The following is a 10,029-nucleotide window of genomic DNA, read 5'->3' on the forward strand; positions in this document are numbered from 1 at the left end:
ATGTTACAGTCAGGTATTTATTCAAAATTCCACTTGAGTATGTTCTTAGCTTTGATTGTTGTAAGCAAGAATTTAAGAAGTTGAAGGACATTTCTTAAATTCATTGGTTCTTTCTTATTATCCATGGATGCTTTGTCTGATTTGCAGAGCAAATGTGTATGGAGTATATTGCTGGTACACAACCAAAGTTTCTATGATATATATAAATTTCAATTTACAGGCAAGTATATGTAAAAAAGACAAAAAAAAAAAAAAAAAAAAAAAAATGATAAGCTCCAGTTCAAACTTTTTTTAGTACCTCTGACTGCGGGCTTCATGCTCCAGATGGATGATGGTTCAAGGACCTGGGAACAATGTAGATATGAGAGGGTCCATAAGCTGTGTGTTTGTTGTGGTTTGATTGGCCATACTAGAAGCCAATGTAATGAATGCATGGACGAGATAGAAAGGATGCTCATCAGACAACGCAACCGAATCCAGCGTGTTCATCAGGTTCGGTTTGGCTATGACTCTCTGGAAGCTCATTTCCACAAGGAGCTCAAAGCCTTTCACAACATAATTTATGACGAAGAGGCTCACTCCAACTTGATTATACTTCCCACAGTACACATAAACATTAGACACCAACTTGCTTTAGGTTTCACTTCCCTAGACCACCAACGTGGTTTGCGCGTAATTGCGTGCACATTTCAATAAATTCAAAATTAAAAAAAAAAAAGAAAAAGAAAAAAAAAAAAGAAAGAAAGAAGTAGTCTCGAAGAACTCTGGATACCCACATTAGCTATTCTAAGCTAATTCAACCTAGAGATTATATAAAGCCTTGAATTTTTTTACTAGTGGGCATTCCTTAAAAAACAAGAAATTTGGGTTACATAAACAAAATATGTTATGCGAGTTGAAAAATTGTAGAGAACCCGCAAATTCGAGTCTTCTCTTCTCCTTCAACTTCAGGTACTCTCTCTCTCTCTCTCTCTCTCTCTCTCTCTCTCCTCACTCCAAAATTAATAAAGCAATCATTTTTATTTATTTATTTATTTTTATAAATTTTTTTTTGTTGACTGGTTATGTATCTCATCTATGCAGAATCTAGAGGCAGAACTATGTACTTCGGATTCATCTCAACCACTTGATGAAGATATTTCGTATGTTCTTTCTTTTTTCCCCCTCTATCTAATACTTAATTCCTTGTTATTTAGTTAATTAACTAATTAACGTAGGGTTGATGAGCTTAAAATTTTGAGTGAAGGAGAATTAGTGGATATGGCTATGAAGGAAGCATTACAGGTATCCTGCTAAAGCTCTAATCTTTGATGTGCACCAAAACTCTACTGCTTGTGCAGTTTAATACTTTTGTCTCACTCTTTAACACAAATTTTTGTTCTTGTTGCATCAGGGGGAGAACCATGATTGTCTCTCGCAGCCTTCACAAGAGCCGGTGCGAGAGTAAGTCCTAATCAAATCAAATGTGCTATGCTATGCAATTCCTTATTTTTCAAATATGTATATATATGTTGTTTTCAATGCTATTAATTTGGACTTGTATCATGTAAATTTTGTAGCTTTATATGTTCCTAGCTCTAGTTCATATGGCTGCAGTTCAATTCATTTCGTTACAACGTTGTTATCATACTTCTTTTGTCGTCTATGGCATCACATTGTCCTTGAGAATACCAAAATTATGATCAGATAGGTTTTTATTCTCATGTGTGTATCTATTTGTTCCTTTTATCTTACATCTCAGGTTCGGTTTGGCTATGACTCTCTGGAAGCTCATTTCCACATCTTGTGTTTGCATATCTCTTCCTTTATTCTTTGTGCTTTACATTTACGGTTTATTGTATTTGATTATGCACAAGAGTGTTGTTTTGGTTTATTGTGTTTCATTTACTCTTATTTTACACTTAGATAAGTAGAGTAAAAGCAATTTTGTTGGATGTTTAAAATTGAGGGTCTAAACAAGTTATAGTGTTTTACACTATTGAGCTCTAAGTAATTACAAATAGAAAGGAAGTTAGAACCCTAAATGTCATGGATAAATTTAGGTCTTGAAATGTTTTACTGGTTTTGAAGTTACTGAATTAGCATCCACTAGCAATTAAATATCATTTCTGCTCCAACAGCTACTTCAATGAAGTAGAGGGGGGTTAGGATGATGATGATGACTTCAAATGATTTATCATACCTCCAACCGCCCGCACTAGTTTATACTTATACAAATTATGTTAAATTCTTAATCATTCTTTTTGATAAACATTGTTAATCATTCTTTGTCAGTGAGGAATGGATTAGTTTGAGTCGTCGTGAATTGGTTGGAATGAGCATCCTCTTGCAATTATATATACTTTCATTTTTGCCATTCGCTTTCTTTGCAGATCATTTTCAATCAGTCTATAAATAAATTAGATTCAAGCTTGTAAGCAAGTAATTAAATTATCTGTTTTTTTAATATACAATAACTATCACTTTGAGGTGTCCTAGTTGCATTGGACAGACCTCCAACAGCCATTAATTACTAGTTTTAAAATATATTGTTCATCATCTTTAAGCGTGTCAATTCATCTAAGCTTAAAAAATAATCCTAGCATGTACAACCAAAGTTAGCAATAATGGTGAGTTCCAGTTAACTCAATTAGTAAAATCTCTGATGGTTGTATAAGAGATATGGGGTTCAATCCCTGCTTACACAAAAAACCGACTGATGTCTTGGTCTGATAATAAATAGCTATTATCAAGAGCTAGCGGACATCATAAGTTAAAACTCCCGAAAAAAATTATAAAAAAAAAAAAAAAAGCGTGCAATAATGTCCCATTTGCAAAAGGGTATGAACCTAACCTAAAAACAAGGACTATATATCTACTTATATCTGCCAATAAACTCTTTTAACTCGATAAATTCCTTTTTTCATTGACTTTGTAGTAGTTGGTAGAAACCATGTCTAATTTGATTTATTGAGACCATGTCTAATAAGAACCCAAATTTTAGCCATCATACTAGCAGTGTCTTTTAAATAGCTCAAGCAAAACCTGTAACCCACGTCCCACTAATGTCTCTCAAAATATCACCCCAGTGTCATGTCGATCTCTCGGTTTATCTCACTTTAAAAGCTTCTCCCTGTTGGTAAATTTTCTCCCCTTAGAAATTTTCTTATTCCGGTGGGTTCATAAACTACCCTAATCCCATAGAAAAAACAAGATTCCAAGACCGGAAGAAACAGAAACCATGAAAAAACCTTGATAATCAATAATTTAAAGTATAACAAGTCATTAATCCAAATACAAAAACCTTAAATAATAATGTCACATCTATATCTATATAATACTAAAAGCTGAGACGTAGCATTTAATGTTGCTACCCTCTCATTGAGCCACATCAGCAGCCATGTCATTACCAATATGTTTCCTGAATTTCTCTTATAATTTAAAATGCATTTCCTAAATTTTAAAATACTAATAAAAGAAAAATGATCTCCAACTTTATCTCCACCATAAAGCCCAATCTTTATAGCTTTAATTATAGACTTGTATCTCACATTAATGATGACCAGCATGAAGCCCAAACCTATATGTTGTCCACCATAAAGCCCAAACCCAGCGGAATAGTCTTTAATTTTTAACGGCAAAAAACCCTTTCTGTCTCCCCATCTTTTGCTTTACCCCTGTTTCACGGTTTCAAGCTTGCTAACGGCAGTCTCTCTCTCTTCCAAAGACAGTTTTAAATCTTCACAGTTCAGACTTCAGATTCATAATGCCAGGGCTCTCACGGTTCTTCCTTCCTTCCGATGTTCAAGTCCTTTCAGTTGCTGTCGTTTCAAAAAAACCAAAGGTAGGGTATTTAACGCAAGGTGAAATTTTTACGGTCTCCACGTATCTTTTAGTTTTGTTTTTTATTTTTCAAATTCTACTTATCTTTCAACCTTGCAGTGCCATGACTACACAATTGAAGAGCTCATCACCAAGAGCTTCAATAACGTCATCTAGCAATCAGATTGGCTAGATGAATATGGAGAAAGGTACATCATGAAAACAATACCTAATCTTTCTCCCTCTCTCTGTTTGGTATTGGAACATCCACGTTTCATTTTTTAATCCTTTTGGGTTTTCAATTCTGGCATATTTTTATTTTATTTAGTTTCTCAATTTTTGGAATTCTTTTTTTTTTCTTTGGTTTCTTAATGACGCACAAGTGTTTGAAGAAATGCTTAAACTGAACTTTGGATTGGATGTGTGGAACCCAATTGCTTATGCACGTGCAATGCTATTTACATATTTCTTTTAAATTTTGTTGTTGATTGTGATATCAATATTAGTTCTTTGGAAATTTGGTTTTCTTTTTAATGTTGTGGTTTTATTCAAGTATATGTATGTGAGATTGACCTATGTAAGCTCTACATATATATTCATATTGGTATATTCAATTTGTGTTTGCCAATTGGGTTTGTGTGTGGCCTTGGGTCCTTGCTATCTAATTGGTACTTTCTCTCCCTCAAAAGGTTGAAAACTTTGTTATATTGAGTTATTTGGGTTTCGTTTGAATAGTTTTTACTGTTTTTTACAGGTAAACTTTGGCTTTGGGATTTTTTTTTTTTAAATTTTCTGTTAATAAAGCATATTTACACTCAAAAGTTGTTGGGTTAGTAAGTGAAGGGTTCCAGTGTTGATTAGCTTCTTATTTATGGTTTTTAGGGTGCATATACTTTATAGGAATTTGTAAATGTTTTGGCTGCTTTTTGTTCAGGTGAATTTCATGTAAGACGTGGTTGAGATTTGTAATAGAAATTGGATGTGAAGTTGACCACAAAGCACTTGCATGCCTTAAAATCAAATCCACCATCTGGTATGGTTGTGCATATTCTACCTCCAATTCTTAAAGTACAGGTAATGTCCTCTTCAAACTTATCAATCTTTGAAACCTTTTTAGTTACATGATAAATCATTTCATCTTGGGTCTTTCACATCTTAATTCCCCAGAACCATTATTTTCCATAAATTCAACCATTAGTGCAAATTGTTCCATGTTGATTGGCTTTTGAAAGGTTAGGCCTAACAAGTTTTCATGGGGAATTCAATTGCCGACTTTGGTAAGTTGGGTCCATCAAATTAACAAATCATTTTTTTTTTCATGAGTCCTTCATTTGCTACTTAATATAACATTGCAAGTGAGATTTTAGATGGTGGTTTGTTCTAAACCTCATGGATGCTATTTCAATGCAAAGGACTTGGTCACTTTCTGAACATGTTAGCCAAGCAAATTATAAGTTTGAATTTCTCGATTGCAGTTAATCATTTTTTTTTTTTGGGTGGGGGGGAGGGGGGTTATTTTCAATTGCAAAAATTAGGAACTTTTCTATGCAATTTGGATTTTTTATATGAAAATTTCAATCTAGGACCATTAGCTATTTAGGTTTTGCAATGTTAGCCCATAACTGCAGCTCCTAAAACATGGCAATGGTAGCCATCTATTTCTCCTCATCTCAAAATGAATATGGCACTTACCTTTTTCAAAAAGCCACCAATTATGCAGGTTTGGGCATTATTGTTAAAGATAGTTATGGTTCTCTTATTATAGTCCATACTGAATTAATTCCTTGCCAAAGATTGTGGATGGCTGCCACAGCTATGTTGAGAGCATCACACGCGTTAATTTAATATTTTCATTTCAATACAGCAAATTGATTTACAAAGCAAGTAGTGTTATGGTCAAGGGTGAAAGTTTTTAATTTGAGTACTTTCTCTTTCTCTTGGCTTTTAGATCCTTTGGACATATTTTGATATGATTAGGCAAGGTCATTGTGCAAAATCCATTGTACCATTTAGAGTACTTAATATTTTGCATTTCTTACTCTATGCAAATTGAGTGCAGTTGATTTTATTTGTAGGAACTGAGGGCAACAATACCAAATCACAAGAAAAGGTGGTGGCATTGATGAATAACTACCAAATTTGAAAGCCATTGAAGGTACTCCCTTTCTCTATCTCTCTTGCCTTTATTTTTTTTTTCTTTGAATTGTATATGGAGGTTGCATTGGACTTGGCCAATACACCACTAAAAAATTATGACAAACTGTCTGAAAAATGAGGGGGAAAAACCTCTTCCTTTTTTTATGGACCATACAATAAGGGTAAGTTTGTAGCTTTAAGATTTTTCCTTAACGTTCCATTTTTTAGGTTTTAAGTAGTTATTGAAGAGAGACACAACTTGATTATTTACTATTTAATGGTCCTTTGTTCTTTTTTTTTTTTTATTTGGTTCTGTTGTGTAGATTGCAAATTGTCAAAGTTGAACTTTAATCTGAAGGAAAATTACTGGCTAGGGTGCTTCAACGTTATTTTGGAGCATGGGTTGCTTTTTTCACTATAGTGAGGAAAGTCAATTTACTTTCTATAATATTGTGCCTTTTGTTTTCCGTATCTCAATGCATTATTTCTAATACCTTTCAAAAATTAGGATCTCTATGGACTAATCTCAGAACCTCCAGCTTTATTAGGTAAATCAATTAATTTACGAGAGGTTTATGTGTAGATTACTATGTAGAAGTCAGATTAATCTCTTGAGAGGTTTATGCTTTAAGGGAATAGAACGGTCAACTCTTGAGATTAAATCTCTCCTCCTCCACTCTTTGTTTGCTTGGTGTTCTGCTTTCTCTTCTTTTTCTTGCTCTAATCTTTTTGTTATGCTTGATCATTGTAATTTTTGATCTTGATGTAAATCTTTCCATGTACACTCCTGATGTACCTGGGGCTTTTGTTTTATGAAATATCGTTATTTATAAAAAAAATAATAATAAATAAATAAATAAAATACCGTGTAGAAGTCAGATGGATATAGGGAAAACAGAGAGATTGCAGAGAAATGGGTTCAACTATTTAGTACTTCCTATTTCTTAGTCACAGCTATGAATGCAATGGACATATTCAGTTGATAAAAATTAACTTTACAAATTAGTTGGTTAGAAATATGAGGTATCATAGTTGCAAATTGTTTATAAAATCTTTGACATGAATAAAGGAATTTTCTTAGAGTGATTTGTAAGTAGATTTTAATACGGTAGAAATATAAATATAAATTTCCATTTTATATGTTGGGTATGATTTGGTGCACATCAATCAATCATTACATTCATGCTTTGTTCATAATTTCTTTATATAATGTTATCAAATTAATCCATGATGTGGAAGGAGTTGAACTATGTGGTACCCTTAAAAATTTTGTTGACTTAATAGCATGTTAGTAGTATAATTTAGTTCTTTCTCTTCTTCTTTAAACAATTTTTATAAGTAATGGAAGAATTATTCACTAATGGGACAGGTTCTTTGGATGACTTGGAGATGGGAAATAACACAAAATTAAGTGCAGAGAATACTCAACTAAGCTAGAAGTTTTTTAAGTAGTTTATTAGTTTCTCATTTGCTTTACTGTTTATCTTGGCTGTTAATGTATGTTTAGACTGCAATAATGAAAATTAGTTTATAAGAGATGAGGGCATTTACCAAGTTATTGTTTTCATTTGTCAAGGATACGACCTTCTTTGAGACCCATGGTGTGGTTGATCTAAAAAGAACATTCTAGGAAGTAGATAATTGTAATATTTATTCTTGCATAATTTGCAAAAAGAAGCAACTACAAGTTTACAACATAAAGGCAAGTTAAATGATTTATAATATAAATGCACAGACCCATAAGATAGTTGGAGATGACTGGATAATCTACCAATGGTTTCTTTGCTATATTACATGGAGAATCATGCTAAGATTAAGTACTGGTAATGATCTTTTTGTGCAAGGATAATTTGTAATTAAAAATATATATGTGCAACATAGCAATATGACATAGAAGGAGTTTGGATTCGAATTATAAGTGGCTGCGTTTGCATTTTCTGACCTTTTTTTTTATTTTTTGGTTCCAGCCGCACTATTTGACCAAGTCAACCGTGAACAGTGCACGGATGTACTGTTCACGGACCCACAAATTCCACTTTTCAGTCACTTTTTTATTAAAAATGGGTCCCACAATACTATTTACACATTTAAAAATTATTTTGCTACAATGTTTTTAGTTTTCAGTTTTCAGTTTTAGCAAAATAAGTTATATCCAAACAGACCCATAAATGTTTTGGTTTACAGACTCATCAAGTTTAAATGTCGAGGTGCTTCAATTCTGGGGGTAGTAGCTCGAGATGAAATGTAGTCTTATGTTAAAGCTTGGACAAAGAAATTTAATTTGAATGATCCTTTAATGGCAAAAGCAGTGTTCATTAAAGGATCACTGTAATCAAAGGGTTGGAGCATATGGTTTATTGTGTAGGGTTTGTGGCATTATTATGAATCCAATGGATAAATATTTTTAATAGAGGAGTTTGAACAGATACTTTGATAGGTACAATCTCTCTCTCTCCAACATGAGTTGTAATGAAGCTGAAAAGGATAGAAGTTGTTAACATGCATATTCTTTTGAAAAGCTTTGAGAATACAATGTATTTAAATAGATATTTCAAAGTATCTTACCCGTGCATCGCACGGGTTAGCAACTAGTTAGCTATTAAAATGAAAAACAAATTTACGTGTAATTAATCAATTAGTCATATGGTTACCCTTTCTTCTTCTTTTTCAGGAACAACCTTAGCAAACAACTTCCACTCGATTTTTTAATTTTTACTTTTGGGAAGTAAACTTCGATGCTCCTTCCATAGAAAAAGTTATACAAACATTACAAAAAAAGATACCCCAAATTGTAACCCCAAGGAAATAATGGTTTGAGTAAAGCACCATCCATTCTATTTTTTTATTATGATCCTTTCAACCAAAAAAAAAAACTTGTTGATTATGATCTTTCTATCATCTAAGTTACAGACATTAAAGAAAAAGATGCCCCGCCCCAATGCTAACCCAGGGATATAATTGTTTGACTAACACCAACCACTCAAATATCAAAGTTGGATGAGTTTATTTCTATTGCTTGTAGTTTATTTGTTGAGTACAATTTACCAAAGAATCATCCAAGCACAGACACGCATCCATTAGAAACAAAAAGTCTAGGGACACTTTGCCACAACTTTTTTTTTTTTTTTTTTTTTTTTTTGTGTCAATTGAGGATTAGAGTGCTTTAAGTTGTGAACCCATGTGCAAGTGAAGCAATCCAATTACTAGCTAGTTAATAACTAAGTAAGTTGTGGCAAAATGTATGCAAAATGGTGTATCTCTAGAAATTCATCAAATTTAAAAGGACTGAATCAATACGAACAATTTGGTAATTACAAAAAAAAAAAAAAAATGGAGGTTTGAACCTGGAACCATAGATGCCATGGATAAATTTAAGTCTTGAAGTTACTAAATTAGCATCCACTGGCAATTAAATATCATTCTGCTCAAACAAAGTCCAAATCTTCTATCCCACTTTTTCTGCTCGACTTTATACTCCACCAATAAAAACATGTCACGTGTTCACCTAATTAATTAAATACTATCATTATTGACTTATTAATACTAACATTATTAATTAATAGTAATATTTAATTAATTAGGTGAACACGTGGCATGTTTTTATTGGTGGAGTATAAAGTGGAGCAGGAAAAATGGGACAGAAGATTTAGACTCCTACCGTCACTAGTTTATACTTAATACATATATTGTAAATCATCCTTAGCCAACTTATCCCACTTTTTCTGCTCAACTTTATACTCCACCAATAAAAACATGTCACGTGTTCACCTAATTAATTAAATACTATCATTATTGACTTATTAATACTACCATTATTAATTAATAGTAGTATTTAATTAATTAGATGAACACGTGGCATGTTTTTATTAGTGGAGTATAAAGTGGAGCAGGAAAAATGGGACAGAAGATTTAGACTCCTACCGTCACTAGTTTATACTTAATACATATATTGTAAAGAACAAAGTTTCTCTCCAAACTAGTTTGGAGAGAAACTCTTCAAACTTCTCATATATTTCTTTTTTAAGTGTGATTTTTGAAAATCTAACCGTTGAATTTCATGTTCCTTATGTTCTTAACATGCATATCAAATTT

At 32.6% G+C, this 10,029-nt stretch overlaps 2 long non-coding RNA genes across 2 annotated transcripts; both read left to right on the forward strand.

Moving 5' to 3' along the window:
* The first annotated feature begins 731 nt into the window (after window positions 1–731).
* Window positions 732–2,029, forward strand: LOC126724547 (uncharacterized). Its single transcript, XR_007655028.1, has 5 exons — window positions 732–951; window positions 1,084–1,142; window positions 1,218–1,284; window positions 1,394–1,443; window positions 1,742–2,029. It is a non-coding gene; the product is annotated as an uncharacterized LOC126724547 (long non-coding RNA).
* A 1,884-nt stretch (window positions 2,030–3,913) lies between these two features.
* LOC126724548 (uncharacterized) lies at window positions 3,914–8,315 on the forward strand. The gene is made up of 3 exons (XR_007655029.1): window positions 3,914–4,010; window positions 5,877–5,956; window positions 8,122–8,315. It is a non-coding gene; the product is annotated as an uncharacterized LOC126724548 (long non-coding RNA).
* The last annotated feature ends 1,714 nt before the right edge of the window (window positions 8,316–10,029 follow it).

The sequence above is a fragment of the Quercus robur genome, chromosome 4 (genome assembly GCF_932294415.1).
Source record: "Quercus robur chromosome 4, dhQueRobu3.1, whole genome shotgun sequence".
Lineage (NCBI taxonomy): Eukaryota > Viridiplantae > Streptophyta > Magnoliopsida > Fagales > Fagaceae > Quercus > Quercus robur.